The 17,892-nt window shown below is 34.7% G+C and overlaps 1 pseudogene; it reads left to right on the forward strand.

Moving 5' to 3' along the window:
- Positions 1 to 16,470: 16,470 nt before the first annotated feature.
- LOC116574069 lies at positions 16,471 to 17,356 on the forward strand (annotated as a pseudogene).
- Positions 17,357 to 17,892: the final 536 nt, after the last annotated feature.

Consider the following 17,892-nt stretch of genomic DNA (forward strand, 5'->3'; position numbering starts at 1 on the left):
CTAGGATCATGACCTGAGCCGAAGGCAGACACTTAACGCCTGAGCCACCCAGGTGCCCCTAAAATAAATTTCTAATTCTGGATAGTTTTGCTTTCAACTTGAGGTGCTTAAATCCTTAAAACCTAATCCATCCATTTTGTCTTAACAATTACATTTTTTCTCTAGATCTCTAGCTGAGTTTGGCTACTAGCCAGAAGCACTGGCAAAAAGGCTTTAAGACAATGAGGACTGAATATTTACTCCACCATCTTTCTAGGTCCTGGATTTCCTGGATTTGTTGCCTCCCTTCACCAAAAGACAAAGTTCTGGTGGGAAGTGGAGAGCTCACACATATATCACATACTCTCTTCTGGTTTCAGATAATCACTCTCTGCCATTGCTTTTTTTTCATCGAGATGTAGACAAAAATCTCCCAATCTTGCAGCTCCCCACATACTATGCTATCTCCTGCTATTTCTCTATATCCTGCACACACCTTTGTATATACTCTTTTTGATTTTTTTTTTCAATTTTCTCTTTCAGACATGCTCTCTTTTTCCTGCTGAGACCCATGGTGGTACATAGTGGTTACACACACACACACACACACACACTCCATATACAATGAAAGGATGTACCAACAGTTGAATGAATAAATCATTTCCACTGGACCAAGGACGGAAACTCAGCATGACCTCAAGAACAATAGATCTGGAAACTGGAATGTCATTAGAACGTCTTCAGAAGTTTTTCAGTTCTAGTACGCTTTCAGCTTCTCCATGGCTTCAGGCAAACTCTGGTAGAAAATACTTTGTGAAGTTGCAAGCAGCTGGATCTAGATATTTCCAGTTAGGAATCAAAATTTCTGTAGCCTTTTCTTGTTCCTGCGAAGTTGAGAGACGTTAGAACCCAGTGCGGGCATTGAACATCTATATAAAGTAGCTGGAGTCTGAAAGTTAAAGTGGTCATTAAAATATTGAGGTATTAATCCTTAGAGTAGTATATAGCAAAAAATGCCATAAAGTTGGCAATTAGAAATATGAATTTCTCCAGTAATTTATAAAGATTACAAATTGTATACCGTAGAAACACAGAAGTTTTGTCAAATTTTTGATATTTGTAAATTTATCATAAGGAAAAGATACTTCATGCTTATTAGCAGCTTGCTGGCATCACTTCCTAAATAATTCCTCCAAGTTTTCCTTTTTCTGTCTGCTAAAATAAAGATTAGAGATAAAATGAGAAACTCTGGGCATTCAAGAGACCCGAATAAGTTTTTATTTGTAGGAAATAAATATATCCATATGATTTTTTTTTTATCACAAAACACTATTTCTAGAAATAGGCATTAAACTCAGAAAACTTAGCCAAACAACTTATTATAACATAAAATGGATGTAGATTATATTAAAAATCAGTATTTGATATGCCTCATATATAGACCCTTATCAAAACAATCATCTTCAGAGTTCTATGTCTAGTAAACATAATTTACCACACAGACAGCAACAAATAGAATAATCAATATTAAATTTAAGTTAAATATGAATTGAGATAACACCAGTGAAAGTTGAGTCACTATTTTAAAAGAAGAAAATTGGATTAAAAATAAAATCAAGTGCCATTCTGAAACCTCAAATGGCATATCTCTACTGCATATAACTGGAATCTTCTGGAATCTTTTATAGGAAAATATAGATAAATTAAAAACAAGTTGCTTCTATGATAAGAATAAATTGAGAATATATCTTCCTATGTGGATGGGGAAGACAATCCTAAAATATATACATTTTCTGACGTCATAGTTGCAGAAAAATTAATGTCAATTTGGAATCATAATTTGATTGTAATTCTGTATGAGTAATTGGTAACATGAGTAGCAAATTTGTAAATTTCATATGTTCACAAAGAATTTGAATGTGTATTTGAACTAAGAAATGCTTTAGGATACCACAGGAAATAAAAGTCATTAAAATAAATTACAACCCATTATACAATTATTGCATAAAAGTATTAAGAACAACAACAACAAAACACTAACAGGACAATATCATAGTTTTCTACGATCTATAGTTAGAATGTTTGCAGATATTTTACACAGTCATACTGCATATTCAGAATGACTGAGCACTGACGTAGTCATTAGATAACCAACTCACAAAAAGTAGACCCTAAAGTGGGGAGTTTGTAATTATTAATTTTGTTTGAGATTGGGACATGCAGGTGAGTTGGCTGTTGAAGTTGAAATTGTATTGTATGTCATCAAATAATATCTTCCAAAACTTTGTATGCATATATATTAAATCTAGTTGCCAATAAAAACCTTACTGTTGGGAATATGAATATAATAAGAAAACTGATGGTGATCAGTTGAAGAATTTTAAACTACATTTTTATTTACTATGTGCTTTGAATGGGACCTTTCACTATTTTAAATATTTATGGCAGTATTTATTCTTCATTAATATTATGGAAATTTGTTGAAATATTCAAATTAATGTTCCAACAGAGGATATTTTCAAGGTATATTAAGGAAAAAAGTTTCTTTAATTCTTCTTTTAAATCTAGGGTGTAAGGGAGGAGATTTTAAGACATGATTGGGAATACACTTAAAACTCCATACATCATATATTTCCTCCCACAGGATTTGACTTCACCCTGGAATGGCTTTACGGATGAGTGACCTGTGAAATTACAGAGACCTATGCTTTGTGTTAGTTTAATGCTCTGTTTTCTTCACCTTGAAATTATTTATTTTTTAACAAGAGACTATATATTTTCATTTTGCACTGAGTCCTGCAAATTACGTAATCTATCCTGATTCTATCCGTTCAGAGATGCTTTTCTTTATTCACTCATGTGTCTTGGCTCCTAAAATAGTAATTGATTATAAGTGGACATTTAGTAAATATTTGTTAAATTAAGCTGTGTACTTCAGGTTCAGAGAAAAGTCTCCAACTGCATGGTGATGTGCTAATCTGCACCCTTTCCATTTCTAGGCCTATTTAAATAATATGACTTTCTTTTCCTCAAAATATAGGGGTAGATGAGTGTAATATCTTTGAAACAGTTTATCCTGCCTTGTTTATTAAAATCTAGAAGTGAAAAATATACTGTTTTGCGTCATAGAGTTAAGAAATACAGACTGTCTTCTTTTTTTTTTTTTTTTTCAAGATTTTATTTATTTATTTGACAGACAGAGATCACAAGTAGGCAGAGAGGCAGGCAGAGAAAGAGGGGGAAGTAGGATCCCTGCTGAACAGAGAGCCTGATATGAGGCTTGATCCCAGGACCCTGGGATCATGACCTGAGCCAAAGGCAGAGGCTTTAACTCACTGAGCCACCCAGGCACCCCATACAGACTGTCTTCTTAGAGAAGAGTATGCTTTTTTTTTTTTTTTTTAATTCAACAATGCAATAAAGCTTTAGAAACATTATCTCATTATGTCTTCACACATGATTCATGTTTTTAATTGGTGGCTGTGTGCTTGAGTTTTCTAGGATCATATCATCAGATTTAATATTTATTCTTTTTTTCACTCTCTTTGACAGTTGACTCATACTCAAGAACTTGGCTAGTTACCCATTAATACTGCCAAAAATTTGTAACTTCCCCCAGTGAACTCTAGACGAATACATAAACATGCTACAAAGTATTTGCTTACATGTTTCATAGACACCCAAATCTCAGAAATCCAAGCTTTATTTATTAGCCCATGTGCTGTCTAACTTCATTAAACATACACCTTCTCCTATAGAATTTTGTTTGCTGATTATATAAACATCTATCAATTGGGCAATATGATACCACAGATTTTTACTTTCCCAAAACAAAAATTTGAAATTAAAAGTTGTAATTTTTAAACTGAAAAAATTAAAGTAGAAAATATTTCAAATTCATAATTATACCCAGAATGATTATTAAGCTTAAGTATTTACTGTTGTAAAATCTCCAAATACTATTTCTTTTTTTTTTTTTAAAGATTTTATTTATTTATTTGACAGAGATCACAAGTCGGCAGAGAGGCAGGCAGAGAGAGAGGAGGAAGCAGGCTCCCTGCTGAGCAGAGAGCCCGATGTGGGACTCGATCTCAGGACCCTGAGATCATGACCTGAGCCGAAGGCAGCGGCTTAACCCACTGAGCCACCCAGGCGCCCTCCAAATACTATTTCAGTTGAAGAATCAAGAATGATTAAATCTGAACTCTTCTTATCTTTATTTTTGCTTGTTATTTATATGAATGATAAAAATAATAAATAATACTTATCTTTGGGCACACTAAATAACTCTGAAGGAGAAAACATAAAATCTCATGTAAAAGATAACCTTGGATGTATCTCTGAACAAGAGGAAATAACAGGGAACAGATTTACCTTTCTACATGAAACAACTAACTTGTGAAGATAAATGCAAAATACCATGCTTTCAAAACTTTTTAAAAGGTCAGTGACTGTTTACACCAAAATGCATAAATATATACACACATACACACAATTTTTGTGGGACTAATAAAACACACAGAGATAAAGCGTGTGAGAACAAACATCAGAAAGCCAAGAAAGGATGGGCATAGTCTGCTCTAAGTTTTTAATTCTATTTGTGAAGTGGTGTAACATATATTGAAGATATATTGAAGGCAGCAAGAATTGATTTAAAGATTTACAGTATAAAATTTGAGGAATCACTAAAAGAGCAAAACAATTTCCGTTAAATAATGAACAAATGAGTGAAAATGGTGTCATAAAAAATATTCAATAGCCTAAAGGAAACTGGTAAAGAGGAAAAAAGAAAAACATAGGTCAAATAAACAGATTATATAAATTATATTATGTAATTATATGAATAATTACCTCAAATATAACTGGTTGCAAATCCCCAAGTAAAAGGCAGAGACTATCAGATTATATAAAAATGCAATACTTGAATATGTGTTGCTTACAAAAACAAACAAAACCTAAATATTTAAATATAAAGATAATGATAGGTTATAATTTAAAATATGGGAAAAGATAAATTGTGCTCTTATCAAAAGCAAGTTGGAATATCTATATATTTTTTTATTTTGTTTTGTTTTGTTTGAGTATCTATATTCTTATTAAGAGAAAACTGGAATGGCTCAGACAATGAAAACCTGGAAATTGAAATAAAAGATACTATTTACAATATTATAAAAACGTGGAATTCTTAGGAATATATTTAACACATATGTAGATACATATTTGACCAAAGGCATAATTTTTACACTGACTACTACAAAACAAACCTGACAGAAATGAAAGAAGACCTAAATAAATGGAGAGATATACTATGTTAATGGGTCAGAAGACTGAATGTAGTTAAAACATTAATTCTTTCAAAATTGACCCATAGATTCAAATCAGTCGAATTGAAATACAAACAGGCCTATTTATAAATGTATATGGGAGTGCCATGTATCTGAAATAGTTCAAGCCATGTTGAAAAGATTAAAAAAATTTTAGAACTTAAAGTACCTTACCTTCTTATATAGTAACAGTTTAAAGTTTTTGTGATATTGTACTAAAATAGACACATAAATCAGTGGAACACAATAGTCCCACATATGTGTCAGCAGTTGGTCTTTGATAAACATGCCAAGGCAATTCAATTTGAAAATGATAAGTTGGTCGACAAATGGTATGGAACAACTGGAAAGCCTGCAATATTAAAAACAACCACCACCACAACAAAACCTTAGTACTTACCTTATACCATATTCAAAATTTACCTTGGGCTTTTAATGTTACATCCATTCTGTATGTATATCATATCTTATTTGTCTCACTTTCAAGTATATGATGGCAAATATGCAGGGTTTTTTGTTAATAATGTGCTGGGATTTGGAAAAAAAAAAAAAACAAGAAAACAAAAAAGCCTTTTGAGTTTGCCCTAGAATAAATAAAACTTAATTCAGAAAAAAATAAATATTAGAAATGTATCATCAATATAAATGTAAAAATAAAAAAATAAATATCTAGGAAAAATATGGAGAAAGTTATGATGATTTGAGATTTAGTAAATAATTTTAAAATATGATTTCGAGAGTGTGAACAATAAAGGAAAAAATCAATGAATTGGATTTCATAAAAAACGAGAATGTGACAGACTGTGTCCCCTTTGCAAAACATATTTTTAAAACATATTTTTAAAAAGATAGTATGCAGAATATGTAAGGAATTACTATACTCGATCAGTAAAAAGCAAACAACTAATTTTCTTAAATGGACAAAAGATCTGAATCACAAAGGGAAATATACTGATTGCAAACATTCAACACATATGAAGGTGTCAACACCATTAGTCAAAAAAGAATTGTAAATTAAAACCACAATTAGATTCCACTACATGCATATTTGAATGACTAAACTTAAAATGATTTATCATACCAAGTACAGTCAAAGCGGAGGCATACTAACATTGTCATGCACTGCTGGTGGGAATACAAACTGATAAGACTGTTTTGAAAAATATAGCCTGGGGGCGCCTGGGGGGCTCAGTGGGTTAAGCCACTGCATGATGCTCAGGTCATGATCTCAGGGTCCTGGGATCGAGTCCCGCATCGGGCTCTCTGCTCAGCAGGGAGCCTGCTTCCTCCTCTCTCTCTACCTGCCTCTCTGCCTACTTGTGATCTCTGTCTGTCAAATAAATAAATAAAAACTTAAAAAAAAAAAAAGAAAGAAAAGAAAAATATAGCCTGGCTTCCATATTCAGGTATTTACCTAGGATAAATAAAAGCATATGCCCATACAAAAAGTTGTGTGAAAATGTTCATACAGCTTTGTTTGCATAAAATGCAAAAACTTAATAGATGAATGGTTAAACAAATTTTAGAGTGTTAAAACTAGAGGATGTTACTCAGCATTTAAAGGAATGAAATATTGAATGTACCCAACAATAGGAATGTATCTCAGAAAAAGGATGCTGAGTGAAAGAAGAAACAAAAGAGTTGATCTTTTATTATTCCGTTTATATACATTTCTAGAAAGAACGATTTGTTTATTAAAAATAGAAAGTGTATCAGTGGCTGTCTAGGGATGGGGGAGTGCTTGGGAAGAAAGCAATTTGCAAAAGTTATAAAGAGCCATGAGTAAAAATTTGGAGGGTACGTCTATGTTCATTGTCTTGATTTTGATGTGTTTTCATGTTTGACTCTAATGTCAAAATTTATGAATTAGTTCACTTTTAATATGTATAGTTTAATCACATGTTAATTATTCAATAAAAGATGTGAAAATGTCAGTAGCTAATTGAGGCTAGGCTATTAAGTTTGGAAGAATGCTCTCAAAGAATACGTCTCACTATTGTACACTCTGTACAGACATGTGAGATCTCACTAACTTCGTATATGAGAATAGGATCTTTTAAAAAGGGAAATTCACTTTTATTTATTTATTTTAAATGGCAGTTTAAATGTTTTATCTGGAATATAATCTACTTGCATTTTTCCAAGAACTTTTCCCATCCTGAGTTGCAACCCCTGACATCCATGACCCTTTATCACCAACCATACCCGAAAGTAAGAGGGTTAGGCACCTGATCCAAACGGTGCCAATGAGAAGATTTCTTTTCTAAAATTGCATTTGGGAGCGCCTGGGTGGCTCAGTGGGTTAAGCCTCTTCCTTCGGCTCAGGTCATGATCTCACGGTCCTAGGATCGAGTCCCGCATCGGGCTCTCTGCTCAGCGGGGAGCCTGCTTCCTCCTCTCTCTCTGCCTGCCTCTCTGCCTACTTGTGATCTCTCTCTGTCAAATAAATAAATAAATAATCTTTAAAAAAATAAATAAAATAAAATTGCATTTGGAATTGTGAAGTATTTGTGCTTCTCTCTGAATGCTTGATTTGTGATGCTTCCATATATGGTTATACTCACAGAGAACTGGAGAAAGCTAGCCTGAAGAGAAACAGAGAATGGAGGATATAATCAGAGAGAACTTACAGTAGGATGTCATTCAGCACCACAAAGAGGACCGAGTCACATCTGCCTTGGGATGTAACTGCTTTCCAGTTCTTTGTCCGGTCTCAGGAGTTTGGACTGTATCTCGGTGAACCATAACTCATTTCTATATTTTAATAACATACGTCACTTTTCCTCCCTTCCCCCTCTCCTTCTTTCTTTCTCCTTCCTTCTCTCCATCCTTCCTCTGTTCTTCTTTCTGCTCATTTTCTCTCCACATTTTTTCCTCTAAATGAGATTTATTAAAATTTCTATTATTTGGAAACAAAAGATCCCCCCAAAAAGACTTAAAAATTTCACTGGGTTTATATCTTTAATTTTTTTTTCTTTTTTTTTTAATATTTTATTTACTTATTTGACAGAGAGAGATCACAAGTAGGCAGAGAGGCAGGCAGAGAGAGAGGAGGAAGCAGGCTCCCTGCTGAGCAGAGAGCCCGATGCGGGACTCGATCCCAGGACCCTGAGATCATGACCTGAGCCGAAGGCAGCGGCTTAACCCACTGAGCCACCCAGGCGCCCCTATATCTTTAATTTTCAGAGTCAATCTCCTTTACTCCTATTACTTGTAGGACAAGTAATAATTACACCGAGGTGTTTATATATACATACATACACATATTTCATGAAATGCATAATTTCAAGTTTTAGCCATTCTCTGTCTCAATGCTGAATATTTAAATAAGAAATTGCACCATGGATTCAGAGCACTGAGACAGTCACTAAATCAAACCTAGTAAAAATGACCTGGAAAAGAGAGTTTTTAGAAATACCCATCATGCAGAAATATATGTGTTTTGTTCTTTCTCACTGGTTGTGATGGAAGAAAGGGAGTGATTTGTTTTAAGAAAGCTGAAGAGGTGATTTATGTCTATTCTAGACCAATGTGGTGAACTCGGTCCTCAATATTCATAAACCAGCCTGTGGTCAGTAGTGCAACCTGCTTGACAAACTTTGAGGAAGCTGAAAAGGCCAATGTTCGACACATTTTGTGCAGAGAACTGATTTAGTCTTTGCTTTCCTTAGCAGGTGTTGACACTATCATTTTTATTAGGAATTTGATGAAAACATATTGGATGACCTTTCATACATGCTGATGTATGGCCTTTTTCCAAGCCGTTTTCCCTTTCTCCCCAAACAGGATTTGAGAAGCTATAAGCTACCGCCCAATTTCAGCTTTCTCTTTTATGGATCTGTCCCTGAGGCTACATGACAGTTTTGCTGAAATTGAGCCAATGCATCTCAGATGATCACACACAGGGTGGTCTGTCTGCTGCTCTCACTTTCCAAACATCCGTGACTATGTGAAATTGTTTTGTGTTGTGCTAAAAGTACCTTCTGCCCAAATGCCTGTGGCTTCCCTATCTCACCTTATCCTTCAACAGCTGTTTGGGATTCTCTCCTACTGTCATTGCCACCTTTACCACAAGAAAAATCCCCACTATTGAAGATTCTTTTTTCTAATTCTGCTTGCTAAGTGATTCAGCTGAAGGGCATGAGCCTTATCTTTTTTTTCATCTTTATATTCCTTGTATTTTGTAAAGATGTGATGTTTTGTACAAAAAGAGACATAGAATAAATGCTTGATAGGGTTTAATGAATTCTTGATTTTGTATATGAAGCGGGGGAGAATCATTTTTCTCCCCAACTACTTCACTATCTCTCAAAATTTCCTGGTGAGGAGCAAAGATGATTCAAGATTCATTGAGATTTAAAAGGTAATTCTTTTTATGTATGTTTGATGATCACCTTGTTAGTGTCTGAAGAAGTTGGCAGACTATAAACATGAACTAGAATGCACTAAACACACGCACGTGCACACACACACACACACATACTAATTCTTTGAGACAATGTGATCAACTTAACAAAGATTTGTAAGTTAATATTTAAACCAGACTCTGACAACAATCTGTTTTGTCTTGATGTACCTTATAAACATAATTTTCATATACCCCATACAAGCTAAAATCTTGCTACAAAACTACCACTAAAATTTTCTGTGTCCAGTCCTCCTTTTGGAATAATTTCATATATATATATATATATGTATTTCCTTTCCTAAAGACCACATATATAGCCTCCATTTAGGCCCATAGAAAAATCATGCTTCCTGGCATTAGTATGACAGAAAAATTTACAAAGAACGTATACTTATATGTCCACCCTGAAACAGTCTAATGTATATGTTAATATGTACTAGATTATTAGAATTAATTAAAGCAATGATAAATGTAGGGAAAGAACATTAAATATACAGCAAAAATATGAGAGAAACTAACTTCAAAATTTGGGACATGCTTCTAAAAGAGGATGTTATGGAAGTTTCCCTGAGGAAGTGAGGTTTTTGTTAGTCCTACAGAATGAGTTAGAACTGGGCAGGAGGGTGGAAGGTATGCTAGGGAGATGGATCAGCATGTAAAAAGATTGTCGTGGCTAGATGGAGCAAATCAAAGAGAGTCTGCAACTCTGGAGCTCAAAAAAAGGAGAGTATGGTGTATAATAAGGTTGAAAATATAAGTGGAGGCCAAGCCTTGCTAGACTCGAGGTCTTCTCACAAGCAATGGAAAGGATTGAAGAGTTTTTATCAAGAAAATGATCTGATCAGGTTACATTAAAAGTAAAGAATACACTGGAAAACAGCAAGAAAAAATCCAAAGAGATTACTTGGGAGACGATAGAAGTAAGCTATGTGAAAAGCGCTGGTAGCTTTATACAAGAGCAAGGATGATATACCATGGGGAAAACTCTTTCCCCAGGTACCTATTGCATGCTATCTATTGAATGGGTTCTAACTAACTGGCTTTGAGCAGAAGGGATCTGAGCCACTTCTGGGAGTAGCTGATTTTAAAAATCCAACATGTAGACTCCATGTTCTCACCCTTTTACTAGTGTGATACAGATGCAATAAATTCATAGTGAAGCCCAAAGCCAAGTCTATCTTGGAATATTTTTTGAATGAAATACTTGTTTTAGTTGGTTTGAGCTATTACACATTAGGCAGGTATTGTTACAGCAATTGAAGTACTTTCACTATTACAGATATTTAGGGAATGTTGTAGAATAGGCAGGTCTCAGAAATTGCTCAGCTGTACTTGGCAGGATACAATTATTTGTGCTGGGAGATTATGGCAAGAGTTCTGGATTCAGATTACTTGGGTTCATAGCTCATCTCAGCAACTTCCTATTTATGTAACCTTGAGAAAGTTACAAAATTTCTCTCTAACTCATTTAAGTCTTTAAGATCTGATTACATTAATAATCCAGGTGATAGAATGGTAAAAAGAATACATGAATGTATATAAACACATTGTTAGAAATATATAGAAATATATACTTGAAATATATACTTGCAAATGAAGCTAGTATCATTTGTATCAATATATTAATGATTTAGTAATATAACATTGATCTATTGGACATTGTTATTAGCATCATTAGAGGAGAATCTGATTAAGAGATAAAGGTCACAGGGAAATCCTTTGGAGTCTAAAGTTAGATCTGCCTTTAGTAACCAGAGATGTCAATAGGCAATTGGGACATAGGGGTTTGGTGTTCAAAAGAAAGGTGTAGAATATAGATTTAAACTTGGAAGTATTTTGTAAGCATTTGATCATTAAGGGGAGGTGTATGGATGAGTATGTCTAAGTATATAGAAAAGAAAAAAATAGAGAATTAAGTCTTAGGCTGATCTTGAGAAATTGGAATATTTCATGGGAGAACTAAGAAGGATTAGTTTGCAAGGGATCTAAGGAAAAGGCCATAAAGATAGAACTACTGTCACAGAGGCTAAGAAAAAAGTTGCATTGCAAGGGAAAGGAAATTCTCAAAGATACTAAATTCTGCTCTGGGGTCAAAAAAGTTTAATTACTTGATATTGGTTTACAGGATTGATTTGAACTTCAGTTTTTAGGTTTAAATAATTTCTTTCTGATTTTTCTCTGTAACTGAAGAATTATTTAATTGCATTTTATTTTTAATAGATACATAGTTTTATGATTGTTAATTTTAAAATTTATCCTTTCTCATTGACATTTAGTATTTTATATTTGGTCATGAAATATGATATTGTTTCTTTTGGACTTTAAGGTTCCTTTCAAGTAGCATTATGACTTGACATTTGCTTAATTTTGTCAAGTTTCAAGTGTGTATGATAAGAATAAATATATTCATATTGTTGGCATAACTATACAGCTATTAATTCTAGCTAATTATTATTTACTCTAATCCTCAATAATTTTGCTTATCTTTTGTCTGCCAAATCTATCAATTTTTAAGAAACATGTGCTACAACTCCCAACTACATTTAATGAATTATATTACCCTTTTTAATATATAGTCATAGTCATAGTCATTGTATTTTATGGAGCAGATCTTTCTTCTACCAGTTCTTAAAATCCCACTTTTCCCTGATGATTTCTGTTTTTCTTGAATTTTGTTTTTCCTTTCATGTTAATTTATTATCCCAAGTAAAATCCTACTTGGGTGGGAGGATGAGCCAGTGATACAGCTCAGTTCCAACTGCTTCTCTCATAAGCACACATCCAGTGTTGTATACCCATTTGTTTTCCATTAGTGAATTCTGCCTGGGAGGGAGCTCTCTGTACTACCCATGTAGATGTTTCCTTTGGTTGTGCTGTTCAATGGTGATAAGCATCGGAAGGACTGTTAAGGGCAGGCTCAGAAATGTCCTTTGGTTTTAACAGCCTCATAAAATAGTTATTAGTGTCCAGCTTACTGAATCTATTCCTCTCAGAGCTGGAGTTCCATTGTTCTGCCTTTCAGTGGTGAAAGTGTGGAAAAGAAGGAACTTTAAATATAGAGTGAGAGTCCAAAGTTTGCATAACAAAATGTCTCACCTCACAGGTTCCCATAGACAACAATGGTCGCTCCACTGTTATAGCCTGCCATTTTCTGCCTCTGTGACACTTCCATTTCCTTAGTATTTTTTCAAAAATTTTATGAGTATCTCAACTCTGTCAGTCCCCCACCTACGGCATCTCTAGGGTTACACTGGAAAGAGGGAGTCAGCAGCCCACATTAGTTTGTCATCTTATTAAGAAGCAGAAGTCAATTTTGATATACTGTAGAAATCTAATTCTTCAAACTGACAAATTGATATTTAAATCAGGCTATTGTAATAATCCTCAAGCAGATTGCATTGCAGGTGTCTAAAAATCTTATAAATAACCTCTTCTAACAAGCACTATGCTGTATATCATCCAAAATGAGAAAGTAAGGATACGTGCTTTAAAAAGTGCACATTTTTAAAAAAAGGTGCACATTTAAACTTTTACTCAGGTAAAATATGCACAAATACCAGGCTTAGATTCAAATGTTCGCTGGAGATCAGGTTGCTATTAGGCCTCAAGCTACAGGGACTTTACTGTTATTGTTTCTGATTCATTCGTTCTTATTACTTAAAGGAAAAAAAGAAAGAAAGAAACAAGCAAACAAAAAAGTAAAACAAAAACAAAAGATATTGAAGGACCTAAAGACGTTCATATAGCTACAAAGATTATTTTCTGACCAGCCCAGGTTTAAGAAGATGTATATAAGGCAGCAGTTTGTGATGTATAACCAAAGACAAATTAGGAAGCTGGACTTTAAGAACAGATTCGAGAAAATCTGAACTTAAAATGACAGAGGAGTGCAGTAAATGCTAATATCCTTTAAAATATCTCTTTTGTGAGCATGTTATGGAGAAGATTAAGAAAAAGCAGAAGAATGGGGAGGAGGAGGAAGAGGGAGTGGGAGAGGAGGAGAAAGGGGAAGAGGAAGAGGAAGAAATAGAAGTGGAAGAGCCTTGATTGTGGGACAAACCAACTAAAGATGTTATAGAAAGAATAAAAACAGTCATCTTCAAATGTGCTTTTATATTTCTATTAAGAATACTATCTCAGGGGGTTCTGGGTGGCTCAGTCGGTTAAGTGACTGCCTTTGGCTCAGGTCATGATCCCAGGGTCTATGGATTGAGCCCCACATTGGGCTCCCTGCTCAGTGAAGAGCCTGCTTCTCCCTCTCCCTCGGCCTGCCCTTCTGCCTTCCTGGGTTGCCTCTCTCTATCTCTTTGTCAAATAAGTAAATAAAATCTTAAAAAGGAAAAAAAAAGAATACTATTTCAAACTAAAAAGACTAGAAAAAACAAGGATAAAGGAATTGAAATTCCCAAGTCTGTGAGGAGATGGTTACATTAAATGAGATCATTTTTCCGGTCCTAGATGAATCTTAATTTGGAGCACACTTGCATACACACAAACACAATAATCAACTAAAATATGCTCTATCTGAGTAAACTCTGTAGTCCTTGCAGGTCAGCAAGAAATTTCACAACAAGGAAAACTTATCAGATGGAGAAATCATGATTGCTCATAATTTGGGAGACCAGCGACATTAGCAGTATGTTGGTTGGGGGGTGAGCAGGGAACAATAAGACTGGCAAACACATATTAGCAGAGGTTCATTTTTAGGTCAATTTCTAAGTCAGTAAACATTTCTTGGATGTCAGTCACAATTTCAATTTTTTTTTTAGGGTTTCAAATAGAAGTATCACTATAAATAAAATCAATGAAACTTAGCCCTTAGGAACAAAACTTTATCCTTGAGTTCAAATATCTCACACAATTTGTGAAGGCAAAAAAATAAAAATAAATGTTTATAATATAGGGAGATACATAATATATGAGTGACATCTCCATAAAATATTTCAAGCTCATCTTTTAAACTTCTGTACATAGTGGGGAAACACAAATTATTTTAAGTACAGTTGTATTTAGAAAGATAACTTAAGCTATTGTGAAAAGTTTGACTAAATTTCACTTTCAGTTTATCCTGTAAGATAATTGTTTTAAGCAAGTTTCCACAGAGGCTTTACAGGACTCAAGCAAAATTTGGGTTCACTTGTTCTTTTAAAATACATAGTTAATTCTTGATTATCCTTGACTAGATTATAAATTAGCTGGGATTAAGAACTAGGCTCATCCCATTGACAACTGGATTCTATTCTGTTTTCCTTATGTAGGTTTTTCCCCTTATATTGTATTAACTCCCAAATCAATATCTCTAAGTTCAGAATTCTCCAAAATCTGGTTCCGTACGTATAACTTTAGTTGAACATTTACTTGGAACACCCAGCGAGCTCTGTAACCCAAGACTTTCCAAACTGAAGTTATTATCCTCTTTAAAAACTAGTACCTTCCTATAAGCTTATAATTCTTAAAAAAAAAAATGACTAGTAGTGCTATCCAGTCTGTCTAGAAACAAGACTTAGTTTGAGATCTGTCTCTTTTGTTTGCTACAAATGACTAAGCACCAGCTCTCTATAATATTTATTAAATATTTATTACTGTTTTAAGCACAGGGGATATTTTTGAATTCAATTATTTGTATGTATCATAATATACCTTTAGCAGACATTGTTTTTACATAATGCAATTTATTTCTATAAATATTTCACTGCTAGGAAGGAAATGATTTCATTCTTCACCATTCAATCAAGTATGTCATTATAATGCATGTGGCCTGTACTCAAATAAAAGTTTGAGAACATCTGCTCTATCTGTGCACACAACAGCGGGCAGAACTCAAATGAAAAAGTGAATTCATAGCATGCAGTATCATAGTATTAAACTAATTTTAGTGAATAATTAAAAAAAAACTCATTAAAAAATTACCAAATAAAATTGTGCATAAAATTATACTTAAATGATCATTTTTATCAGCTTTATATAACGTGTGTTCTCTTTAGCTGTCATGTACAAAGAAGTTTCTTTGCTTTAAAATGTGAAAAAACGGGGCGCCTGGGTGGCTCAGTGGTTAAGCCGCTGCCTTCGGCTCAGGTCATGATCTCAGGGTCCTGGGATCGAGTCCCGCATCGGCCTCTCTGCTCAGCAGGGAGCCTGCTTCCTCCTCTCTCTCTCTCTCTGCCTGCCTCTCTGCCTACTTGTGATTTCTCTCTGTCAAATAAATAAATAAAATCTTTAAAAAAAAAAAATAAAAAAAAATAAATAAAATGTGAAAAAAAAATTCATTCTGAATTGCTTAAATAACTTCTGAACAAACACATCAAAGTAATTATGACATTCTAAATGCTGCTGAGGAAATCCCTGCTTCTACATGAAACTTGAAGGATATTATGCTAAGTGAAATAAGCCAGCCACGAAAAAGACAAATACTGTATGACTCCACTTACATGAGATACCTAAAAGCAGTCAAATGCTTAAAAACTGAGTAGAATGGTGGTTTCCAGAGGTGAGGGAGGAAGAAAGGGGAGTTGTTCAAGGGGTTTAGAGCTTGCTTTGCAAGTTGAAAAAGGTAGAGATCTGTTGCACAAGTGCATATAGCTATGCCATCATACTCCACACTGAAGAGTGGTTAGCATGATAAATTTTGTATGATGTATTTTATTTTTTACTACAACAAAATAAGAAACAATTAGAAAATAAAGCATATAAAAAGGGGGTCTCAGGAAGTGGTGGTTCGCAGGCACCCCTCCTCATTCCTCCCGGTGCTTGCCCAGGTGGATGGGAGGTCCCGGCCTAGGGTCCCGATGGATCTCAAGGCAAGATGCCCAGGCGAAGCTTGGAAAACCCGTCTGCTCCAGCCACACAGACAACTGCAAGGTCCTGTCACAATTGTGTGGAGAGCGGTGCCAAACCTTCGCTGCTTCTGTGCGTAAGACTGCCGGGCTGTGAGACGAAGCAGACCTCCTGGTGAATGAAATCAGCGTGTGTGCCTCTCCAGCGTTCCCAAATTTAAAGCAGGGCCCCGAGAAGTGTGATGAGTTTGCCAAACTGCAAGATTTTGGACAAGCTGAGATTGAAAGATTTCAAGAGGACGGGGTTGACCCTTTGAAAGCTTATGGAGCCGTTGTTAAAACGAAAGGAGATGACCTCAAAGCGACATTAACAGCAAGGAGTCGAGAAACTAAACAGTTAACTCGGGAAGAAAATGTCAGCGAAATCCTGATGTTCGACATATTATTTCGCATGTGGAAACCGAACTGCAGAGAGTTGCAGTGGATGCTCCCTGAACAACTCGTCTTCTGGAGGAAAATACCATTTTGAAAAGCGGAAAATAAAGGATATAAAGACTGTATTTTCAGAATGTATCATTACCAAAATGCTATTTTTTGACAAAGCATTGGAGGTCTACACTGCTGTGTATCAAAACATACAAAAGATTGATGAAGAGGATTTAGAGGTTTTCCAAAATTCTCTGTAACCACCAAATTCTTCATCTGGTTTACAAATGGTAAAAGCAAATTCGAAGTGGCCCCTTCAAAGATCACTTTCAGCTAAGTGTGTATCTGGAATAGGTCAGTTATCCACCCCTCCACTAAGAAAGGATCAACAAGCAGGAGATGATGAAGGGGGCAAAGAGTCAGACGTTACAGAAGAAGAAAATTAATCTTCTTCCATAAACTTCATATTTTAATTTTCATCTTAAATGACTTAGCATGCAGAATTACTAAATTGCAAAACTTTATACTGGCTCCATACATGTTAAACCTCAAAATGAAATCCTACTGGAGATAGAAATTAAAGGATATTTATGCTGACCAGAAAAGAAGATTAAAAAAAATAAATCCACAACAACTACTTCTTTTTTTAAATAAGTTTTTCTTTACTTATTTGTCAGAGAGAGAGAGAGAAAGCACGCGTGAGCTGTAGGCAGAGAGGAGTTGGGTGCAGGACTCTATCCCAGGACCCTGATATCGTGCCCTGAGCTGAAGGCAGATGCGTAACCGACTGAGCCACCCAGACACCTCACCACACCAATCATTTCAAACCCAATCTAGAAGTATGTGGGTTTTGTATAAGTTTTTTTTTTTTTTAAAGATTATGTGCTCCAAAAGTATTTCACATCAACACACTATACCTAGTTGAAGTTGCAATAAAAATAGATGACAGAAAACGTGGGATCTAATGATTCCATTTGCTTCT

This window comes from Mustela erminea, chromosome 15, assembly GCF_009829155.1.
Source record: "Mustela erminea isolate mMusErm1 chromosome 15, mMusErm1.Pri, whole genome shotgun sequence".
Taxonomy (NCBI): domain Eukaryota; kingdom Metazoa; phylum Chordata; class Mammalia; order Carnivora; family Mustelidae; genus Mustela; species Mustela erminea.